Source organism: Chrysoperla carnea, chromosome 2 (genome assembly GCF_905475395.1).
Source record: "Chrysoperla carnea chromosome 2, inChrCarn1.1, whole genome shotgun sequence".
NCBI lineage: Eukaryota > Metazoa > Arthropoda > Insecta > Neuroptera > Chrysopidae > Chrysoperla > Chrysoperla carnea.
In genome coordinates this window covers 47,674,146-47,698,880 of record NC_058338.1, presented here as the reverse complement: position 1 = coordinate 47,698,880, position 24,735 = coordinate 47,674,146, and the positions used below count along the sequence as shown (strand labels likewise).

Sequence of the window (24,735 nt, the reverse complement as noted above, 5' to 3'; positions counted from 1 at the left end):
ATAATAAATACAGTTAAACTTCAGAACGCAAGTATATGCAGGATATTTAAATAACCAGTTAATTTAGTTGCAATCTTTACTGGTTTGTAAATATAATTTTGTAGTTCTCTGTTCAAAACTAAACCGCCCGCGCCCTAAAAATACATTAAATTTACACTGACAAACACACACATACTAAATATACAAATGATTAATTATTAATTAGATCACCTCATAATTTTCTCTTATAATAAAAAAAAAATCTTGCAACAGAGCTTCATTCCTAAGATCATATTTATCCCCGATAAGGCAAGTTTAGACTTGTGGTTGAAATTATTTGCTATAACTTCATGAATGTAGACAAAAAATAAGAATAAAATTGAATTATAGAAAATTTTTATTCTTACTTGTCTATTATTGCCAGGTTATAACACAAAAAGCTATGGATGCCTAATAAATTTTACAACGTCGAAAAGTGTCCCTGAAAATGCCCCTCAAACTATTTAGATGAGCCCCCGTTTGTATAGCATTTATCAGCTTTAAAATTAAGCCTACATACAATGTAAGTTCATTTGATGCTGAAGATACCAAAAGTAGCGGAAAAAAATCCCCGTGGCCCCATAAATCGTTTTCTAGGAGTAGTAAAACAAATTTCTAACATACTCCCCACATCGTTTACCTTTGACCTTCGATACAGAACATAGGTCTATATTTTCGGGCGAAATATGACAAATAAAATGCATTTGTGTACGTTTTCCCAAATAAATTCTTGTTTGATTGATTACAAACGATGTAATAAAAAAATTAATTTGAAAAAAAAATACTGATTACTATAAAAATGTAAATTACTAATCTTTTATATTCCCCCTTGGATATTACTTGCTTATATTTTGCATTTTTATCCGTATATAGAGTACGACGTGATCCTACACCTAAATGATTTATGCATCATCTTAGCGTTAGGTAACGTTTTATATGTAGCATAAATTATTGTAAGGTTTTATTTTATTTTTATTTTTTTACAAACAATTTCATGTTTAAACATTTAATCAAATGAAAATATGAGTAAGTTTACTTTATAAATATTACTAAAGTAAAATATTCTACAATTAAATTTATAAACATTTCACAGCGTATGAATTGTTAGAAGAAATATTCCATTCTAATATTTTATAATTCTTTGTAATCATTCATTAATTTTCATAGATAATTAACTATTCGCACCGTGCGTGAGTTTTTCTGTGGAGGCGTTTCCATGGTAACGATACACTACTTTAATTATAGAATTGTATGGATGCATATATAATTGTATGGATTGCATTTATGACTTACATTGAAAATTTAATATTATTGTCTCACAAATTTAAATAATTGTAATAATTTACATTTTTGTGCAGTTTGATTTCTTATTTCTACAACTTTAATACATTTAGTTTAATTAAGTAGTATTTTTCAATAAATTTAATTTGACATTTTCTATAACATTAACATGTAAAGAATTACAAAGTAATAACAGCCTCATTTTACGCCAAAATTTTTCACTGGAAGCGCTCGCATCGATTTTTTTGTTCCTACCATGACTACGCACACAATGAATACGTTAACAGATATTACTTTACAATCTAAAAGAATTCTGGGTATTTTTAAAGGTGGCATTGAGGCCACCTTAATCATAGTATAAGACAAAGTCCTTTGCCGCTGCCTGTCCCTATGTATGCTTCGATCTTTCAAACTATACAACAGATTTTGTCTTACGAGCTGTGTTCATTAATGTATACAGATATGAAATCCTTCTTTGTTTTATACACAAGAACGTCCATAACAACTCTTATTACTTCTTCTATATAATATAAATGGCTAACGATATGGTTTACAAACAGAATATACGCCACACACTTGTATACAGATGATGAGTCAGTTAAAGAAACTTATAGATTTAAACTACTTTTCATTTTTCTTGTTTTTAATTATATTGCCCGACTTTATTGTATACGAATATTTAAAAAGAAAATTTTAAAAATTAACACAACGTTTACAGGACATATTGTTCATGATTATAATCTTTACTAGTGGTGCTTTTTCACATGTTTTGTGAAATATATGGTAGTATATTACAATAACATTTTGTTACAACCATTACACACAAAGGAAGATGATGTACTACTCAGAGCTATGGTTACACAATATATATAAAGGAAAATCGTAACCAACTCGAGACAATAATATTATTATACAAAATGGTATTATATTATAGTATTCTCAAATTAAAATCCACTTCATGCTAAATTGATTAAACCTATTTGAATTTCACAGAACTGTGATACTGTTTACGTCAGATATTTGTTTTAAGTCAGAAATATAAATACTTATTTCTAGGTTGACATGTTTCCAATTTTTCAAACTACTAGACTTGAGAATTGATTCAAAAAGTTGAGAAATGTAATAAAACAGTAGGTATATGTTTAATTTTACCAGACGTTATAGTCGCGTCGGTTTGAGTCTATGACCGTGTATTTAGATCAGGGTTCGAAAATATCCGATATTTATTATAAATATCAAAATATCGGATATTTTTGATACATATCCGATATATATCCGATATATATCAAAATTTTGATATTTAAAAAAAACTAAAATGTTTTAAAGGTTTTATTTACTTAGGCACTTCAAATCAGACAAATGAAACCAAAACATAAAATTTTCTTCTAGATCAGGCAAAATCAATTAAAAATAATAAAATTTTTATAAATAAAAATCAACTTTAAAACAAAAAACAATTTTATAAATTTTTATCAGTCAATGGTCATACCTACACTATCATCAGCCATTCGTAATAAACTGTTAATTATCAAATAAAAAATTTAATATATATATTTACATATACATACATCTAAACTGTGTAAATGACCATAGTTGTTAAACACACAGTATAAAAATATATAAAAAAAAAAAAAAAATAAAATAAAAAATAAAAAAATGTCGTTTCATAATTGTGCTTGGTTTGACTGCAAGGAAGATAAAGCTAGATCATCTCCCAATTCTGAATCTTACTTAAACTTACTCTTTAGTAACGAACTTTTTCTGACACGACACGATTTGAGCTTAGTATTAGTAGGTTTTAACTCTACTCCAATGCCATCAAAATTTGGGAAGTAGAAATACGGTAACAAACGCCAAAAATTACTAAATAGTATTAAATTTTTTAAAATCATTTTTGTATTGATATATATCATAAAAATTCACGTGATATATATCGGATATATATCATGATATATATCCTCGAACCCTGATTTAGATATTTTTAATAATACCCAACGATTGTTTACTCTTTCGTAGTTTTTTGTAATTTGCCTTTATGTGTCATGTAAAGTTAAAGATATTGCGAGTATATATAAAGTACAAATTACAAAATTTTGAATTTTTTCAAAATAAAATATATTTTTGTTATATATGTTTTGATTGAACAATAAAGTACTCTTGTGATTTTTCCTCTAGTCTTTGAAATAAAAATTCTTGAAAGACTAAAAATGCAATATTCAATTTTAAGAAAAATGTTTTCAATCTCTAAGGCAATTCGCTTAGCTCCTGCTCTACGACTTTTTTTTTAATGAATCATGAAGAAATTATATGACAAATATCCTGATTAAATAGCAACATAGTGTCCTCGATTTGCCTTTCTTTGTCATCTACTGAGGACTTCCATGGATTCATTGAAGTTTGTATAAACAAACATTTAACTTCACTCGCTGAAATTACAAAAAGATGATTGACTTCTTCCCAATTTTCTCAAAACATCATGCAAAGTAAATGAAATTTTATTTGGTAATAACTACCTTAATAATGGAGATACATATAAATCGAATTATTACATAGAGTGGTGCATAATTAACGTCTTGACTACAGAACATGTTTTTTCTTGATTTCAATTAATAGCAAACATTTTTTTGTACTCGAAGTATCAAAAAAGGCTAAACCAACATTAGTCAATTCAATATACTCCCATAAGCTCTCAATTTTATTTCGAAGTAAAATATTTGATTGTGTCAACACTAAAAGCACATCGCAAATTCATCGAATATCTTCAAATGATCCATACAATTTTTGATGCCATTGTGATCGGCCTTATCATAGAACTACGATAACAGACTTACATTGAGTTTAAGTAGGCATTGCATAAATAGGCGGATATAAAGTAAATTATGAATACAACAATACTGTACAAATTTATGAACGAATTGTCCAGTGATTCTATAAACCACTGCTGCTTTTTAAAGGCTTAAACCTGTTTATGGCAGTTAATATTCCCAATAATGAGAATATTACCGACAAATTTCAATTGGTCCATTTTTTAAATTTCATTTAATTAGTTGTTTTATAAGCTACAATAAATCATTTCACATTTTAAATATTAGTTGTAATCCAAACGCATGCAGTGACAAAAAAATTTTACTGAAACTGCTCAATTTTCTGTAAAATATTTCGCTTAAAATAATGCTCATTTTCCTTTAATATATTCTTTGCGGCTAAAGGACATATTATCAACTATTTTCAAATTAAACAAAATTTTCGACTTTAAAAACGTGAAAAAGTGAGAAAAAAATGAAAAAAATGCAATCAAACAAAACATATTTCACCAAAATTATTCCAACGTTGATTTTTTGCCTGCCTGTATGTATTTTAGACAGCACATTGTAGATAAGGGTTTTTAAGACAGCATAAGCAAGCAAGATGGGTATATGAAAGCCGTGAACCGAGTCTCTGAATAATTAGGACGCTAACCGCGAATATTGTGTGGATCTAGTATGTATATGGTTTACTTTATGTGTACAATGATAATACATGTAAATTTATTTAGGAAGGCCAGGGTAGGATTTAGAAACATTTTTGATTAGTGTATCATTTGCTCTTTTCTGTAACGAGAAATTTATAAAAAGCAAAAGAAATATAGATCGGTGCACAATATTGTGAGATTTTAAAAACACTATAAAAATAAACCCAATCAAATTTTCGAAATTAAAGATAATTTCCTTCGTAAACTACATAAAAGAAGCATTTAAGAAAATTACATGAATTACATTTTGAATTAAAAATTTTATTTTTTAGTAAACTAAACAAATTGTATTAAATTGTTAAATAACATTTAAATAAAGCATTCAAAAAACTGAACTAAGTGTAACTAGATTTAAAAAAACACGTCTTCTAAGAAGACGACTTCCATTGAAGCGTACATAAGCTTCCAAAAGGGCATTATTCATTATATTCCACAGGGCTTGATTCGTCCTATTGTATAAGTTTTGTTCTTCAGTGAATCTGCCGGCTATTTTGAAACAGGTATGCGCACAAATAAGGTATTCGAATCGTTAGATCTCGCTAATTGTTAACTTTCTTAACTAACTTTCTTTAGTTAAGAATACAATTTACAACTAACTTTAAAATTTAATTTATTAACTTAGCTTAAATGGTTTTTTATGTGCTACAAGAAAGTAAAAAATATTTGGAAAAATTTGGAAAAAAAAGTAAATTGTGAACTTTCCTAGACACCCGGTATAACTTCAAATCTTCCAAAACGAATTCTTATATAATTTTTCCTTTTATCCCTTTTTGATGAATTCTCCCTGTGAAAGATTTAAGTTTTTTGTTCTTGAATAATAAAGCAGATCCAAGAAAATTGATAGAGACTATCTTGACAATAGCACCTCATCAATTTTTACTTCAGTCATCACGAAGCTTTAAAACTACGAACTATTCAACAGAAAAAACAGTCACTAGATTTTGAAGATTCAGAATTGATAATAATCGGGAGAACAAAAATTATTATATTTAATGATTATAATCAAATTCGCTAATATTATACTCATTTAAACGTAATTAAAATACTACACGGAAAGTTTCTTTACTTTTAATGATAATGAAAATTAATTCTAAATACAACACTGATTTAATTAGTAGCATTTACCACATGAAAACGTCTGAGCATGGATTTATTTTATGTATAAAATGGGTACTAGATATGAATGAAATGTTACCAATATCAAAATTGTTGTTAAGAGAGTATAGCACAGTGTTCATTGCGTTGAATGTGTCCCCTTTTCTTTAAACAGCAACACTAATGAATGTTTCTGATATATTTACTTTATTTATAATATAAAGAGTATAAGTATACCATCGTCAATCTAAACTTTAACGTTAAATATTTTAATAAAATTATTTTTTTTTAAATGTTTAAAAATATGGTCAAATAGTAAGATATTAAAAAAAAATGCGAAAAAAAGAATGCGCACCAAACTGTAGAGAATTTCATATACAGCTCGGTTTTTTTTAGAACCACGTTAGGATTTAATAAATCATCTAACCCTCTCTAACTCGAAAATATCACAAAATCCCAAACACAAAGCTCCATAGCTGAGGAAGTTGCCATATCACAAAATCACGAAGATTCGAACCGCTCGAGTAATTAAGTGGTCATAAATTTTAAAGATACAAGATGTTAAAAGTTTATTATTTCATGCAAGGCCTCTAAATTTTGTTAAATGTAACATGACTAATACAAAGGTTTTGAATAGGATATTCGACTATTATTGAACAACATAATCCAATAATAAAAAATGGATTAATTGGATTAAAAGTAACAGTAAAGTAATGGACTAAAAGTAACAGTAGCAATTTTTTCGTCCCATTTTAATTTAATAATGCTATTCGATGATCCCAAACAACTTTTCATGTAGGTTATTTTAGTATCAAGGGTTTCCCTGGTAAGATATGGTAAGATATAGGAACGAATTAAAATGAAACAAAAAAATATTTACAATTTCCGCCAAATCTATTTACTTTTCGATAAAGTATTTCAAATAAAAATCATCTTTACTAATCGTTTTTACTAAGAACAATTTTCTAAATGTAGTTTTAAATAATGAAATTGAGATAAGTGTTCCGAACGTCAATTCAGAGCTTTTATCATGTGGTCCTCTTCGAGCTTAACAACTTACATCCAGACCATTTTTGATCGGATATTCGCACGATAAATTGTTGGCATCGTTAGATGATTAAAATGAACAGTAGTATTATCGAGAATTATTAATAAGGTTCTTAATTATGAATAATTCAGCCTTGCATAAATTTTTAATTAAAAAAAATTCCAAAATAATAAATTGATAGATGATAGTTAATGCAGGCTAGAAAGCCTGCAGTAATGATATCAGATATCAGTTTACACAACAAATAAAAACAAATCATGCACGAAGTAAATTAAGAAGTAAATTTTAATAAAAAATTATTAATGAAAATGTTTCTAAATGAATATATTAAATTATATACATTATGAAGAAACTTACAACCCTTCTAACTGCGGTGTTTTATTTATTTCAATAGTTGGTATTATAGCTCTCAAGGGTACTTTACAAGTCTTATTAATTAACTTTAACAACAGAGCACAAATGCTAATTACAAACGGCCACCAGGGACGTACTTATATAACTCTTGGTATTTTATGTCAAGAAACGCATGTCACGCATACAGAGAATAAATAAAATACTGAATATACAAAATGCAAAATATTTCAGAATTTAATTTCAGGAGAGAGGACTCGAACGTGCATACTTTGGAATATGAAGGTAGCATACGTACCACTTCCCTGCGTCCCGTTTAAAATATTGATCATTATTTTAAGGTTAAACTGTTAACTTTGCTGGCTCATTTGATCAAAGCGAAAGCTTTTATTTAAAAAATTACAATGTAAATATTGTAAAAATGTAAAAAGTAAATTTGACATTAAAAAAAAGAAGTGTCGTGGGACACCCAGTAGGAACTATATTCCTTCCGTACCTTGGTACATTATAAATGTAGCTTTTTTTATTTACATGATATTTTTCTGAAAATTTCAGTTATTAATTTTAGTAGTCAAATACTTGTTTGATTCTTTAAAGAATTAAGTGAACACTTTCTAAATTAATTCATTAAAGAGGTGGATGTCATTGGCGTCATTTTTTTACGTCATACTTGGTTTCATATATGCTAATTATCCGAGGTGGATGTTGTATATCTGGACTCTCTCTGGCTGTTAAGTCAAATTCATACGTAATCGATTTTCTCATAATTCATTTTAATAATTCTATGTTTCAAGATCGCCTAAAAAGGAGCTCCGTTTTAGTAGTGGGCTGGTCCTTGGGTTGACATAAAATAGAAGAGCTTATATCTAGGTTGGTTGGTTTGAATATATTCTGCCAATCAAAAATACCAACTTAAATTAATTTAATAATTTTCAATATAGTTCGAATTCACCTTACACTACTTGAACTATTACCTACAACTCGTCTAAATTACTATAAACTAAGAATAAACCTAAGAAACGAAAATAACCCACATTAGTTTGTGAGCTGATGGGTATCATACAAGAACAACATTGCTTGGAGAATATATATCTTACTTTCATCTAATCATTACATTAATGAATTAAATTTCATATACGGAGTGGTCCAAGTTATAACAGTTCAGAACAGGGGTTCATCAAATCGTAGATCACGTTAAAATACTGACAATAACTCAACACACAGCCGAGATAGCGTATTTTTTAAAGGCAGCGTGTAAAAATTTTGAAAGAATATTTTCGTGGCCATTGGAAAAGCTTGCTTGGAAAAATTATTATGAGACTTGAATATAACATGAAATCCTGTCATTTTCATGACTTGTGACTATGGGAACTTTTCTTTAAAATGACTTAAACTATTATTTCCCAAAATTTGAAAAAGTTTGACCGAAATGCAAATTACATCTAATATGTGCGAGGTCTAATGACACTCAGTGCCGCTAGAATGGGGCATTGCATCATGTAATTGTATTTGCAATAAAGCCATAATGTCATATGTCATTAAGTTGATGGCATATCCATATCCTATCTTCTGATTTCCCTGGTTTATTACCACAGACCTGAAATTATGAATTTATTATTATGGTTTAAAAAAACATTCTTTTCCTAAAAAAATTTCAATTGTCAGTATCTATAGAAGGGCGCTTTTCCAGCAATAAGTTTTTCACAAATGGTAGATAATTCTACTTTGAAAACTTGGGTCATGATGTAGACGTTTCTATTATGATACACTATAATTTGGGTACTGGAATATATTCATATCGGTACAATATATTGTACGGGTATATTATTTTCAATGCAACCTATACCAAACTCTGTTTACTTTGCTAACATGTAAGTACTACACTAAGTTCAGATATGGAAGGATTTGTTTTTACCAAAGAGCAATAAAACTTTTTTTTTTATATACACTTGGTGTGGTACACCGTGTTAAAAAGAACTAACAACAAGTGGATACATCTTGAAGTGCCAAATTTCATTAAAATTTGTTCAGCCGATTTTGCTTGATCGAGTTATAAATCTCATTACATTCGTAATTTATACTAATAATTTTATTTTGTAAATATCAACATTTAAACGGAACCTTCACTCCTACCTATTTCTTTATTTAATTTGACCGGATAAATCAAAATTTTGTAATTTGATTATTTAAAATTATGCAATTATTAACCACATATTTTTTCGCAGAAAAACAATACTTATTTCATTTTATAATTTATCTTATTGGTAGGAAAAGCATTATAATTTAAGGTAGTACTATCGGTAATAGACTTTGCATTCAGAATTTAATGAAACTTGGCATAGTAGTCCATTATTATATCATAATTAACCAGTTAAATTTTTAGGAGCCTTCAGAGAATTGAAAACAAAATATTTTAACATTGATCCTTATGGGAAATCACAGATTTTATTTTATTTTACAAAATTGGACGTTCATATTTTCAATTCTTTGAGGGCCCCTTAAAATTTAACTGGTTATATATGATATCCTAATGGACAACTATGCCAAGTTTCATTAAATTCTGAATGCAAAGTCTATTACCGATAGTACTACCTTATATGTACAATTTCATATACCAAGGTAGTTAAAATTAGTTCCTCCTTGAATAGTTTACGAACTATGGATGCGTGTCCATCAAAATAAAAAACCCTTGTTCATTTTTAAAATTCAATTAGTTAATTAGATCGAAGATTACCTTGTTTTTCTTTAAAACTTAAAAAATATATCATCAGTTACAAAAATGTTTCAACTGATTTTATATATGATAACATGATTTTATGAAACAATAGTTTTTATGATGTGAAACAAAATTTTGTTGACTATGGACCTATAATGTCCGATTTTCTATCTACAAAACAAGGACGCTGAAATTTTTATTGATGGTAGGCTATTCTCTCTAACAGGTAAACTATTGGTGTAGGTAGTAAAAAACCAAATCAAAAGTATGGACAACCATTTTCTCGGACACTTGTCGTCTCATAAGTAAACTTTATCTAGTTAACGAACCTTGCACCCAACTATGCTTTTCTTTCAATAAACTGTAAGATGAAGGTATATTAGTATAAAGGTAAAATACTCTGCTTTGTATAAACAGTTCATTTTTCAACGAGTTTTTTTTTCTTGTTGTATTATTAAATTTGTCTAAAAAAAAAAAGTTTAATATCGTCTCCTGTTTTATAAAACTTTTATGAATTTTTCAAACATAAATATGCAAAAAAAATTAAATTAGAAAACGTATGTAGGTAGAAAACATTTATTTACCTATAAAGACAGAAAATTACATTTTCCTTGTTGAAAACTATCTTAAATATTTTATTTAAGTATGTTGAAAATTTACATATCTGTTTTGAAATAGTCAGACATATAATTAAATTTTCTGTGTATCAAATACTTCATAAAAGTTTTATATCTGTACACAATTTTTTATACCATGTATATATGAAATATACATAGTATATTAAGTTTAGTCCCAAGTTTGTAACGATTAAAAATAATGATGCTAGGAAAAAAATTTTGTCATAGGTGTTCATAAAATCACCTAATTAGTCCATTTCCGGTTGTCCGTCCGTCCGTCCGTCCGTCTGTGGACACGATAACTCAAAAACGAAAAAAGATATCGAGCTGAAATTTTTACAGCGTACTCAGGACGTAAAAAGTGAGGTCAAGTTCGAGCATCATAGGTCAATTGGGTCTTGGGTCCGTAGGACCCAGCTTGTAAACCGTTTGAACAAACCAACCGTTAGAACAAAAGTTTAAGTGTAAAAAATGTTCCTTATCAAAAATTAAACAACTTTTGTTTGAAACATTTTTTCGTAAACATCACTGTTTACCCATGAGGGCGCCAATTAGGCGGAAATTTTATGGTATGAACCATACTTGAATATCAGTTATGTATGTGTCAAATGTAATATTACCTACAATACAAAACAAGGCTTACAACGAAATCGGTTATTACGATGCAAATACATATGTGAACATACCCATTACAAGATTTGGTAATTCTGACGAAGGAATCAAGACTAGACCATTTTTTTTTGCCAAAGTTTACCAGGTTTACCAGGTTTACCAAGGCTTGGATTGTGAATCGCTTTTATTTGCTATAAAATCAAGTCCAAAGTTAGCCTTGTTATACGAATCCTACTTAGTTTATAAGACTTATTTGACCCCAAATATTCAAGTTTTATTTGACGATAGAGCAAATAAATTTTAAGATATCGCTCAATTCAATGCAATTTCATAAAATATCTCGAAAATTACTCATTTAATGGTCAAATAAACACGATTTTTGTAATTTTCGGGTCAAAATTACCTTATAAACTGAGTTTTATCGAAATCGGAAACAAAAACTTTTTTACACTTTTTGCAATTTGTAAAAATCGAAAAAATCATAAAAAATTCAAAAAAACACAATTTTTGTAATTTTTGGTTAGGTTGGGTTGGGTTGGGTTGGGTTAGGTTGGGTTAGGTTGGGTTAGGTTGGGTTAGGTTGGGTTAGGCTGGGTTAGGTTGGGTTAGGCTGGGTTAGGTTGGGTTAGGCTGGGTTAGGCTGGGTTAGGTTGGGTTGGGTGTGCGTGTGGGTGTGGGTGGAGGTGTGGGTGGAGGTGTGGGAGTGGGAGTGGGTGTGGGAGTGGGAGTGGGAGTGGGTGTGGGTGTGGGTGTGGGTGTGGGTGTGGGTGTGGGAGTGGGAGTGGGAGTGGGAGTGGGAGTGGGAGTGGGAGTGGGAGTGGGAGTGGGTGTGGGTGTGGGTGTGGGAGTGGGTGTGGGTGTGGGTGTGGGAGTGGGTGTGGGAGTGGGAGTGGGAGTGGGAGTGGGAGTGGGAGTGGGAGTGGGAGTGGGAATGGGAGTGGGAGTGGGAGTGGGAGTGGGAGTGGGAGTGGGAGTGGGAGTGGGTGTGGGTGTGGGTGTGGGAGTGGGAGTGGGAGTGGGAGTGGGAGTGGGAGTGGGAGTGGGAGTGGGAGTGGGAGTGGGAGTGGGAGTGGGAGTGGGAGTGGGAGTGGGAGTGGGAGTGGGAGTGAAAACTATTTGCTCTATAAATAAACCTTTTAACTGATTAGAATTTAGGATTGACATTCTTTTTAATCTGTGGATTAACCAAAATTAAAAAGAAGCGTAGGTGTTTGTATTGCATCATTATTCTAACAAAGCCTTTGTAAGTATGGTAATATATTATCTAATAATATTTATTACATCGAAGAAAAATTTGTGTAACGGACGACTCATATTTACGGAGGTTGTAAAGTAATATTCAAAATAGTTTATGGTTTGAAAATTTTAATTTATGGTCGGAAAATTTATTCCTATAAATACTCCAATTATTTTCATGGTTCTCATACGCAAAGCAACGCACTTAAATTTATTCTAGATTTAGATTATGGGATGCGTATCTGTACGCGAATATGTTGGAGAACAGCTTACGTTTTTTTTAAACACTCATCAACATATCACTAAATCGGTGGCGGCTTTAATACTACTTATAGGTATAGTTGTTCATAACACCACCTAAATAGTCTATTTCTGGTTTTCCAAAGAGTTAATTTCAGAATGTAAAAAGTGAGATTGAAGTTTTAAATAAGCAACATAGTTCAATTGGATCTTGGGTCCGTAGACTCATTTTGTAAACCGTTAGAGATAGAACTAAGGACTTTGGGCCGATCATGTTTCTCTTTTGCTTGTAGAAATTAAATAATTAATTTTCGTTTTTCCCTCCTTCTTTTTAACATTGAGTTTGTTTTATTTTTTTCTTATTTCTAAAACTTGAATTTCCTTTATAAAGAATTGTAATATTCTAAATAAAGTATTATTATTATTATTATTATTATTATTATAGAACTAAAGTTAACAACTATTGTTTGAAGCTTTTTTTCGTAAGCATCAACGTTTACTCGTGAAAATTAAGTTAGAACATTATATGGGAATATCAGTTATATGTGTGTGACACCACAGTCGTGTTATATTTACACAACTGTAGCTATCTATGAGTGACTATCTTTCTTTACTTACATGACGTAAAAAAAACGATTGCATAATCAACACTTTCTATACATGGTATTTTAACAATTAACTCAGTCAATTGTTTGTTTTCACTTGTTTTAAACTAAGAAACGAAAAAACTAAGTTATCTTAATAATCATTCTCTTTTTATGATACCCTTTGTGTAAATCTACCAGAAGCTTTTTTGAGCTAAAAATTTTTTGAAGAAGATAAAAATTTGGCACGTATGATAGAGTGCCAGAAAAATTTGGAAAACAGCGAGAAATCAGTTCGGTACTCAAATAAATCAAAAAGTACGCTTTGTTAGAAAAATAACTGATTATAATTATGCATATTTTCGTTTTTCATTCGACTTCTTAGCAGTAAAAATTATTTATTTGAAGCTCTTTGAGTTTTTTCCATATTTACCTTTATTTTTGTTAACAAAAGAACTTTATATTTCTATTTCTATAAATTATCTGCTGCAATATTGATATTCAGAAAATTTTAAACATAATTCACTAACCCTCTATCGTAAATTCCACTTGGTTATGTTGGATTTCCTTTACTCGAAGCACCTTCGCATCTTTTCCCATGACTTGTGCTTGGCTGAAGGCCACACTTCGATTGAAAGTAAAGAGGAGAATTGGAGTACAGGACCTTACTGTGAATGGTTTTCATTTCTTAGGAAATCCCTGTAGCAAACTTAAACCAAATTTTCTGATCAATTTTCTCAAAAGTTATAAGACTTAATGACCTGATAGTAATACAGCAGAGCAGTCTCGAGAGGAACGTATTAATCGTTGTAATAGGATGATTTTGGTACATGACATTTGCTCCCAATCTTCGAATTGATTAGCCATGATTCTAGAAAATGTATTCAACTTATATGAAGCTACAAAATTTTCCATCCAAGTAAGAAAACAAAAATTCTCAAAAATTTGAAAGCGTTAAAATTTCTTATTTCCCAACTCGATTACAGTACAAGTGTTACAAGTACTATAATCGAGTCTCCTATTTATTTCTGAAAATAGATAATAGAAGCTGAAAACTATACAAAAATAATTTGATATTGATTAACTAATTATTTTCAAAATACTTTAAAAATGTGCCTTATTTTTTAAAATATTTTTAATAGACTATTCTATGTTAATATCAAATCGACTACACTCTATTGTAATGGGTGGATAAACTTTCTAGAAAACAAATTTGTTCATTTCTTGTGTCTGGATATGACATAGTTTTTCTTTTTTATATATCATACAAAACACAAACAACATACCTACCTACCACAGACTACTGAAGTGAGAAAGCTTACTATGTGTATAACAAAGATAATATAATATACTAGTGGAATGCTTTTGACTATTTTAAAATTAAATGCTAACAACCCTAAGGAAAATTAGTAGACATATCGTAGACTCATCATACATAAGGATAGGAAACGTTTATATAATATTCATATGTTGGGAATTATATTCATTTGAAATTGGTCATTTTTTGTAATGTCTGGATTAAACATGATTTTAGGGAAAGTTGGAAAAAACATTATACTAGTTTTAAAATATTTATAAACACTAGCCCTTACTCATTCGTTAAGCCGACAACAAGACAATACAATAAACAAATTTTGTCAACTAATTTTGGTTTTAACATACATGGCGTTACCTTACATACACCCTAAATAGTTTAGAAAGATTTAAATTCAACTACTTTCCTAAGTGACTTTCAGGCGAAGATGGGATTCAACAATTCCATCGGCGTTAAGTGGGCGTACCCTCAGAGTCGTATTTAGAATTCAGAAGCAGTGGGGCCAAAATTTGGTGGAGGTCACTAAACACCCTTAAGTTGACCACACATAAGTTAGGGTAGTCAGTAACAGTCATTAGTAGTTTTTATATAGTTGTAACATAGATTCGTTCATAAGCAGTCATACACGATACTCAGTCAACTGTGGTTATTCGACAAGTACAACCACACTAGACAACCTTTTCTATCGACTACACTAAAAAACCTTTAATAATTTCTATCGAATTTGGAATCAATTAAAAAACACCAATCATTTTTCTATTTTATCCAAATTGGATGGGCCCTAAATTCGTGGGGGCCATGGTACTGCTGGCTTTGCCCTAAATTCGATCCTGGGTCCCCTTATTTCTTACAAAACTGAAGACAGACCTCAGAGATGGAAGTAAAGTTGGTGGTTAGGGGGCGTGCTAAGCGGGTTTAAGGATAGAATGTGGAAGGTTTTACTTTTAAGTTAGCATTGTCTATATTGCGAGAGCGAGAGAAGATGAGGGGTAAGTGAGAGCAAGACTATAACAGCGTAATCTTTGTTTTTAAAGTGGAAACTATCCACCCAAATAGGTGAGTAACTGCAAATTCCAAAATAAATTAAGGAATGATAATATAATTGTAATTAATAATAATACCTATCTTCAACTTGAACTGTATACTTATACTGATGAATAGCGCACCTGACTTCGCAGACTATACCATTATTCGCATCAATCTGTGATAACCATTGTATTTTTAATTTCGTAAAATTATTACACTTTTCAGTTCAGCCCTTTAGTCTAGTGGATGAGTGCATCCGTAAGACATTTCGTTCCAATTATTTAAAAAAGAGACTCGATGTTCTTAAATCACACCAACTTGTTAATAATGGTAGATGGAAAAAATAATCACATTTATACATAGGAAATCTATGTGGAAACTGGACATTATTAATATACTTCAGATACAGTTACAAACAATGTTCTTTATATTCAAAAGGGGTTGTTTTGTAAATGTATTTGATTTGCAAATAAAAAAACAAAATTGTTAGACAATTTAAAATTTCTGTCCATGTAATTAGTGTTTCATATACCATATTATAAAGGGGCAAGAATGTTTAATTTAAAAACTATTTAAATAAATTAAATTAAATTTATTATAAGGATTTTTGTTGCATATAAAATGAGTATTTAATTGGTATTTAATTCTTTTTAACTGATTTCAAAATAAAGCAGGATATGCTCAAGAAATTATATTCGTAGGTTTTCACATCTATTCTAATAAAATTGTTAGGTTTGGGGTTTAAAGCTCATATAAAGGTAACTGATTTCAAAATATAGCAGGATATTCTCAAGAAATTATATTCGTAGGTTTTCACATCTATTCTAAAAAAATTGTTAGGTCTAGGATTTGAAGCTCGGTCTAGTATTTGAATGTTAGTTCAGTATTTGAATGTTAGTTCTAGTATTTGAATGTAAGTTCAGAACGGTTGAAAGTTCAGAGGCTACTGACAAGGTTGCCATATTATTTGACTTTATCCTCCACTTAATTTTTTATAACTGAGAACTTCTCTTTCAGAGAGTGTTTTTACTGATAATCAGTAAAGCAGAGGGTTCGTCTAACGAAGCATAATTCCAAGTTTTAAGGTGTCAGATAAAAGAATGTTTCATTCTTTCGAATGTTGAACATTATTCAATAATCTTCTTATTTGGGTATCATGCTCAATGAATATTCAACAAAAGAAAGAAAAAAAATTTTCCTCTCTCAAATTTCCAACTGGTCTGAAATGATGGTCAATTAACACAATTGCCAACCCTTTCAGACTAAATCAGAGATAAATACAAAATACAAACAAACTAGTGAAACTGCATAATTTACTTGCGTTGTCACCATTAATTAGAGTTTCGTAAAGCTCACAAAAAAGTTCTAGTAATGATTCACGTGAAGCTGACATGATAGATGATTCTACGGCACTTTGACTTTTTGACGGCAAGTTTTTACGATGCAGGTATATACGTTAATTTGTTAGACAGAAAGTTGTTGGATTTATTTGTGAGCATCCAGCTTTAGTTTATGCAACCGCTATCATATGCAAGACGTACTTCATCAAGAAATATTCAAAATTCAGCCGTTTGAAAATAAACACTTGAAAACTATGTCAGCTCTCGTAATATTATTCAAATTTTGTAGGTTGCATAAAAGTTTTAACGTTTAAGAGGAAATAAAGCGAAAATTTGCTACGAATTAGAGTAACAGTTAATTGCGAATCATGCTTGCTTGACTTGAGATGTGTCGTCATGCGACCACTGTCGTATTTTGTAAGCAGACTAAAACAGCAATTTAAATTTTCAACGTCAAAATTTGCCAAAAATCAAGATGTCGTAGAATCACGTAATATGCCAGCTAAGAGCCATTAACATAGCTCGTGAAGGATGTTATTTAACTAAATTATTAATAAAATAAATCTTACTCAGAACCAGACTAAAATGATTTGAAAAGTATTTTTTTTTATTAAAATAATATCTGGTGTGTTTTTTAAATACATTTTTTCGTGGCATTTCTCTTCTACCACAAGTAATTTGATAAAATCATTTTGCTCAATGTATTTATAAGGCATCAAATATTATAACTTATTATCTTATTGGAGCCATATGATAAAATCGTTTTGAAAACATCTTATGATGAGCCATTATAAAGTATGAATGAAATAGATTCTTTAGTTACTGCCAACTGAGGTAGAAACACAATACGGTTTGAAGCAAGCAAAAAAAAAATTAATATCTCTGTTTTTAATAGAAAAAACATTGTAGGTTTCTTTTTGTTATGCATAAACCCCACAATAGGCTTTTGTAATCATTATGACTATAATGTGTATTATTATGTAGATACAGGGATATTCCTATAGGAAAACGAAACATAGTAGTAATTGAGTAAATGTCTAATTTCAGTCTCAATGCTTCTTATAGTTAAAAAACGACAGTCCCGATCCAGGCGAGGGGGGGGGGAGCCGAGCTAGCGCCCGGAGCGGCAAATCTTTAAAATATTTGGTACAGTAATCTCGATAATGGAGACTCAATAAGATCAGGGATTTTTCAAGAACTGATGTTTTCCTGAAAAATACCATTGGAATTTATGTATTTTAGCGAAACTAAGCATATAATACATATATCCTGTATATTTTTAAGTTAACATATGCTTGAAACTTGAAAAATAACTTTTATCGATAAAAATGCTACAAACGAAGTAGTTGGGTATGTAGGCGCACATCTTACGCAGACATTAAACTTGACCTAGGTATTCAAGCTGACACTACTTCTGTCAACTGATACTCTACACCATGAGAATCAAGGATCTTTCTAGGTCTTTTGTTTTACCGACCACAAATAAAACAGCCTTCTTCACCATCTGCAGTACATGGTTCAACTCCTCTTACTTTTTCTTCTTAAGCGAAACTATGCACCCTTTTAACCAAAGGTAGGATAGGGTTCCACTTAAGTTTTTTCATTCCTTTAATTAACCGTACATACTATCAGAAGGTGAAAAAGCATGTCATCCACCTCTTTACAATCTGAATGGCCAGACTCTCCTTCAGTTTCATGGGAATAGATGCCTTTTCAATCTCTGACTGATTCAGTGACTAAGATATTCCTCGACAAAAAAATTGACTAGATTTGGAAATACTTATTTAATCGAACAAAAATTGACTTTAAAATGAAACTTCCTGTATTTAACAGACATTAAATGCACATACCATTCATTCATTGTATGCACTTTAATATATTAAACATGGACGTCGTCTCATACATAATATCTTCACTATTCTTACACTAAATAATTATTATTCTGTGATATGAAAAGATTATATAAAAAAAAAAGATGCACAGTCTTTTTGTAGCTGATAACATTTTTTTTTTTTTTTGGTCCGAGAGACAATTTTTTTCTCTACTATTTTATCTCTCCACTACGAGCAGAAGAATAGGTAACAAAAATGTGAATACTGCGAATGAACAGTCATTAATTTCTGTGTGTTGGAATGAAATGTGTATGAAATAGTCTGTGAACGTAGAGATGAAAAAACCTCCATTGTTTTACTAGGTTTTTGCTACTGTTTTTTGTTTTTTGACCGCATACCATTTCCATATTTATGTGAAGTAAATAAATTATATTTGGTTCATTCATTTAAGATATTTACGAAATATTAATCCATTATACCCCTGGCAAAAAGATTGATTGTGGACAGTTTAAGCGTCGCTCTGGTAGCTAAATTGGTTAAGACGTAGCCAATTCCATTCGCGGTATGCCAGGGTAACGGGTTCGATTCCCGCCGTCGCAACAAAAATTAATTTAATTAATAGTGGTGATGTGCTGGTGTAGTGCATGGTATATGCATGACGGAGGTGCACTCAGCCTCTGAAATTGAGGAGCTGATAAATGAATTTATCAGCGAAAAGGTCGTAAAAACACATATATGGTATCACAATGAGCTTTTTAGCCTAAGTGTGTCCTTCGTGGACAGCCAATATAAACTAACCTGACACTATAAGCTCAGGTCAGTATATTAAACATAATCTACTTATGAAATATGTGTTATGAAATTCTTTTTGAATCATTATTCCGTTAAAATACTTCGATTGACACCTCAACGAAGTCGATACCATTTTTTGTTCGCGCGATATCGATCAGGAAAAAAATGAGCACAAACGTACTTACGTACGAACTTGTGTACGGACGCACACACACACATACTTTTTCTAAAAATTGGCGTTAATGGCTTGTCCTGACCATGAAACGTAAAGTTATGTTGAAAATTTCGAGTCGTTAAAAACCTAGTAAGTTTTGTTCGGAAAATTTTTTTGAAATGTCAACGGACTTAGAAATGTTTGTTTATCGTAAAAGGTAGTTTATCTCAGCTAATTTTTATGAAAGACTGTAGTATAAAAAATGAATTTCCTTAATTGTCAAATAATTGTATAAATATTCCCTCCGGATTCATTAAATGTCTCTGACGTGTCGACATAAGATCCCAGGGTCTGATTTATTTTTCTGCTTTATTAGCTTTAGTAACCCTAAATCTTACTGTTACACGTTGAAATATCCAATTTTTATTGATGCATTGAGCTAAGCAAAATATTTTTACATTCACATAATGCATAATAATTCGTTAATTTTAATGCATTTAAGTTTTCTAAAACATATTTCAATTGAATTTCGTATTAGACTTGCAAACGAATATCAATAATATTAAAGTGAATTAACGAGTAGGAAGAGAGCTATCATACATTTACAATATTATACATTGTAAATGTAAATGTAACCTAACTGATAAAATAAACGACTATAATTATTATGAGGATAATGTCTATCTATGTAATATTGTAAGTACATACATTAGCACAGGAAATGGATTAAAATGTAGACCTTTCAAAATATATAAACCAGCGCAGCGATGTAAGTAGCGGTAAAAATGTGTATCATTTCTATACATTCATACACATTTCATTTGCTATAATATTTTTATTTTTTCTATTTACTCGAGAAGAGATACTCGAGAAATTCGAAAAATTTTAGCCGAGAGTTCTCGTAGCTCGAGAAATTCAAAAGGTCGTAAAACCAGAAACCCTAGTTTTGTGAACAACAGCTTGTTAATCGTAGATGTGGGTTCTAATTTGCATTATTATACTTTACCTGTATACTTTGTCAGTGACGGATTAAGCCAGCGCGTGGCCTGTATCAAATTCTATCAAGAGACCCTCGGTTTACTTTAGGTTCTCAAGTTTAGGGTGCTAAATAAAACAAAACTGTTACAAATAAACTTTTCTGGATTAAATAATATGGGCATATTTAAAGATACATTTTCAATATCGACTTCCTTAAGCAAATCATGCTCTATATTCAAGAAAGTGAGATGATAAAGACGTTCTTGGTCCATCGTGTTCCTTAATTCATTCTTAATACGTTTTAAAGTTGAAAAAGAACGTTCGCCACTGAAGTTAGTGATCAAGAGGGACAAGCTAATGCGCAAGGCAATTTCTAAGTTTGTGAAACAGGATTCAAAAGAATTATTTAATAAAAGTTTATTAAATTACTGTTCCAGAGGCTCCTGTTTCTTGCTGTCAATAACAGTAGCCACATCTATATTTTATAATAAATCAAGCAACCACAGTAGTTTCGATCGTGGCTGAGCTAATAAAATTTAAATAGTTCGCCTGTTCTCGAAATACTTATAATCGATATTATATTAAAATCAATTAAAAAAGTTCAATCTCGGCTACATAAACTCGCAAAATAAATGGTTGAAGTGTAGAAATGTGGTATAGATGCTAGTCTAAATATATCGATTATAACTAAACAGTAGAACATTAACGTTAAAAAGTTCGTAAAATACCTACTTACTTTTACGATTTGACGTGGCGAAATCGAGTTTTAGATTTTCAAGTGGAAGTTAAGCATAGCCTAAGCGCTTCGCGTTTAACGCAAGCAAAATATTTTACGCCCCTTAACGGGAGGCCCCCAAATTTGCGGGGCCTGTAGTATTTGCTACTCTTGCTACGTGACTATTCCGGACCCGTACTTTGTATATGGTATAGTAAAGAAAAAAATCGGAAAATAGTAGCAAAATGTTAAATCTACAATCGGTCGATAAAGGAGTGCTTGTCTTTACTTAGCTAACTTATGAAAATATTGATACATCTTACTTAGTTTTCAGTGTATTTAAGACTACGTAGGTATTATTATAAGATTTTTTTTTACATAAATGCCCATAAACTAAACATACCAACATATACAAATGAATATGTCAGACACACACACACACACATATATATATATATATATATGTACGAGAAAATATTGTGTTGAATGAAAGTACCAGCGCAAAATGAATGGACAATAACTACTGACTACTAACAGTAGATATCATGAATTGAACAAGTAGACAGACGTAATGGCTTCTCATATTAATAAAAAAATAGGAATGCAGTTTTTATTGTTGGTGTATCATTATACGTTCCTAGGATTTTTTTTTTTATAGATTATTTAAACAGATTGGTTGGTGAATATATGACATGTTGTTGGCATTTATATTGTTTATGTAGAAAAAAGAATTTTTTTTTGATCAAGTCATAGACAAACTGACTGATATTAAGTGCGATGTGGTAGTAATCTGCTTGCTAAAGATATTACAAAATTTATTACTGTAAAAATTAATGATGCAACGAGAGACGAGATAAAAGAGATGAAATTAGGCAAGCAGCAAACCCTTTGAAAAACTAAAATGACTGACCAATTACTGAAAATGAGAAAGTGACCGAAAAATACTCAAAAACAACACATCACACTATCAAGCAATGATATTTCCCCGATAATTTTCGCGTTTTTCACTAATTTTCCTAGTTTTTTCTTTTTTGAGTTAAAATTCGTTATCAGCGTGTTAAAAAATATATGAAATAATATAAAACTCGTAATATTTTCTTTAAATTAAAAAACCGGCGAATTTTCTCGGCTTTCCACGTTAATTTTGTGGAAAACTGACCTTAATGACTCGACTTTACATGCATATAATAATGTATCTTAACTCGGAAAATAATGGTATGTCTTTATATAGATTTTACGATAAGAATAATGTATATTTTCTTATTTAAAAAATTAGTCAAATAAAGCTTAATATATCTGAGTAAGAAAGAATGTTTTAATAAATATTTGTAAAATTGAATTTTTTAAATGCATAGTTGCAGAAAATCAATTACATTAAAATTTGTAAAATGATGAAAATTTCAAAACAGTAAAGGTAAAACAATGCCTAAAAACACTTCAATTAGAAAACATATATTTTGTTAATTATATAAAATTCAATTTTACTAATAATAATTGAAACATTTTCAAAATTTAAGATAATATCTGATAGAAATTCAGAAGCGGAGGAAATTCCAAGTGAATAGCACATACTATAGACATTTGGATAGATTGAGAATCTCTGAGAGAATATAATCAATGAGAGCGCCTACTATACCGGCTTTCAAGATACGTATAAAGCCAACCGCTTGCTGAAATAGAAAGGTATTATTACATTCGAGATGTGCACTAACAATAATTCCAAGTAATACAATTTTTTAAATCCGTAAGTTATGGGGGTAAATACAAGAATAATTAATTGAATTTAAAATTTCCTAATAAAAATTCCTTGATTTTTCTTATAAATAAAATAATTCTCATTAAATCTGATCAAGTAATCAATAGAAGTTTTTCTATTAACAATATCAAAGAAACCCTCGAATAAAAATAATAGTGTACAATTAAGACATACATGAAATAAAATTTTATCTATTTAGTACAATCATCTTAGGTTTTTATCTCTTAAGAAATAAATACAAAGTAAATTTTAGGTGACATACAGTATTTCATGAGTAGAATCTTGGGATGAAAAAAGCGCGCGTAGAATCGACTTTGGGATCAATTTCAATTTTTGAAGTCGATTAATCATCTCTGATAGTCAGTGTGTCTTCTTTATCTATTGTGTCTTGAGGCGATTTTTTAAAAATTTCGTAATTCGTGCATAAATTGTAAGGTATAATAATATTTTTTTTTAAATCATGAACGTACAATCATAGTTTTTAAGCTTTTAACATGTCATAGAAAAGATTTTATGATTAAATTAGCATTGAATAATAAAATTTCATTATTTAATTAAAAAAATTAAATTAAATAATTAAGAAAACCACAATTCTTTATCGATTACTGCAGGTACTAAATACTGTAAAAAAAAGTCGAAAAGTCATCAAGTACCTAAGAGTCGATTCTAACCGATTCAAGACAGATTCAACTCGATCCTAGAAAGTCGATTATTTGTATTAATAGATCGATTCTTGACTTAAGTCAGAGCCCGACATATCTAGTGGAATCCAATAACAAGAGTTATTTAGGTTAGTTTAATTTTCATATTTTTCACAGTAACCGAATAAAGTACGATCGAAGATTTGAATATGTTTTGAAATGTTTAAGAGTATCATCTTAAAGTTCGCTAGCCCGCTCATATCTGAATGATCTAATAAAGATCACTTTGTTTTTCAAACTTTACTTTACATACTCAGAGATACAGAATTTTGTGTTCTTTTAATCAGTAGCACCATTTGTTTTGTTATTTCGAATAGTTTTAAAGATATATGCCATCAAAAGAATCTAGACAGAAAAAAGGTTCACGCTATGGATAAAACTCTCTTTTATTGAATTCTCCTCATCAAAAACCGTGTGTCTTAAAAATGTTACCTTCAATGTATTTTTTGAGATGTTGGTAAAATAAACTATTTTGAATGCCTGTGGTAATAATGTAAGGGAACAGAAGAATTAAGTTTTTGTTTACCCCTCATGTTATAAATATAAACAACATACAAGAACATCGTATTAGTACGCTGCACTCGATGGTGTATAGAATAGTTAGTATACAAGTATTTAATTCGTTTAAAATAATTGATTTTATAGGCAACCACTTGAGAGATTTATTAGACATTTATTTATTCTCTTTCCTATTTTTTTTTGTAGTTGTATCTAGTGATTTTCAATTACTAAATTGCATGTTTTTATAATATGTGAAAAAAACGCAAGAATATCTCAAACGAATGTTATTAATTTGGTTTTTCATAATTAAATGGTT

At 30.1% G+C, this 24,735-nt stretch overlaps 1 protein-coding gene across 2 annotated transcripts in view; it reads right to left on the bottom strand.

Annotated features, from left to right (window-relative positions):
- The window catches only part of LOC123293934 (protein sprint), a 423,720-nt gene that overhangs the window by 213,662 nt on the left and 185,323 nt on the right, over window positions 1-24,735 (bottom strand). The gene's annotated exons all lie outside the window — the stretch shown is intronic.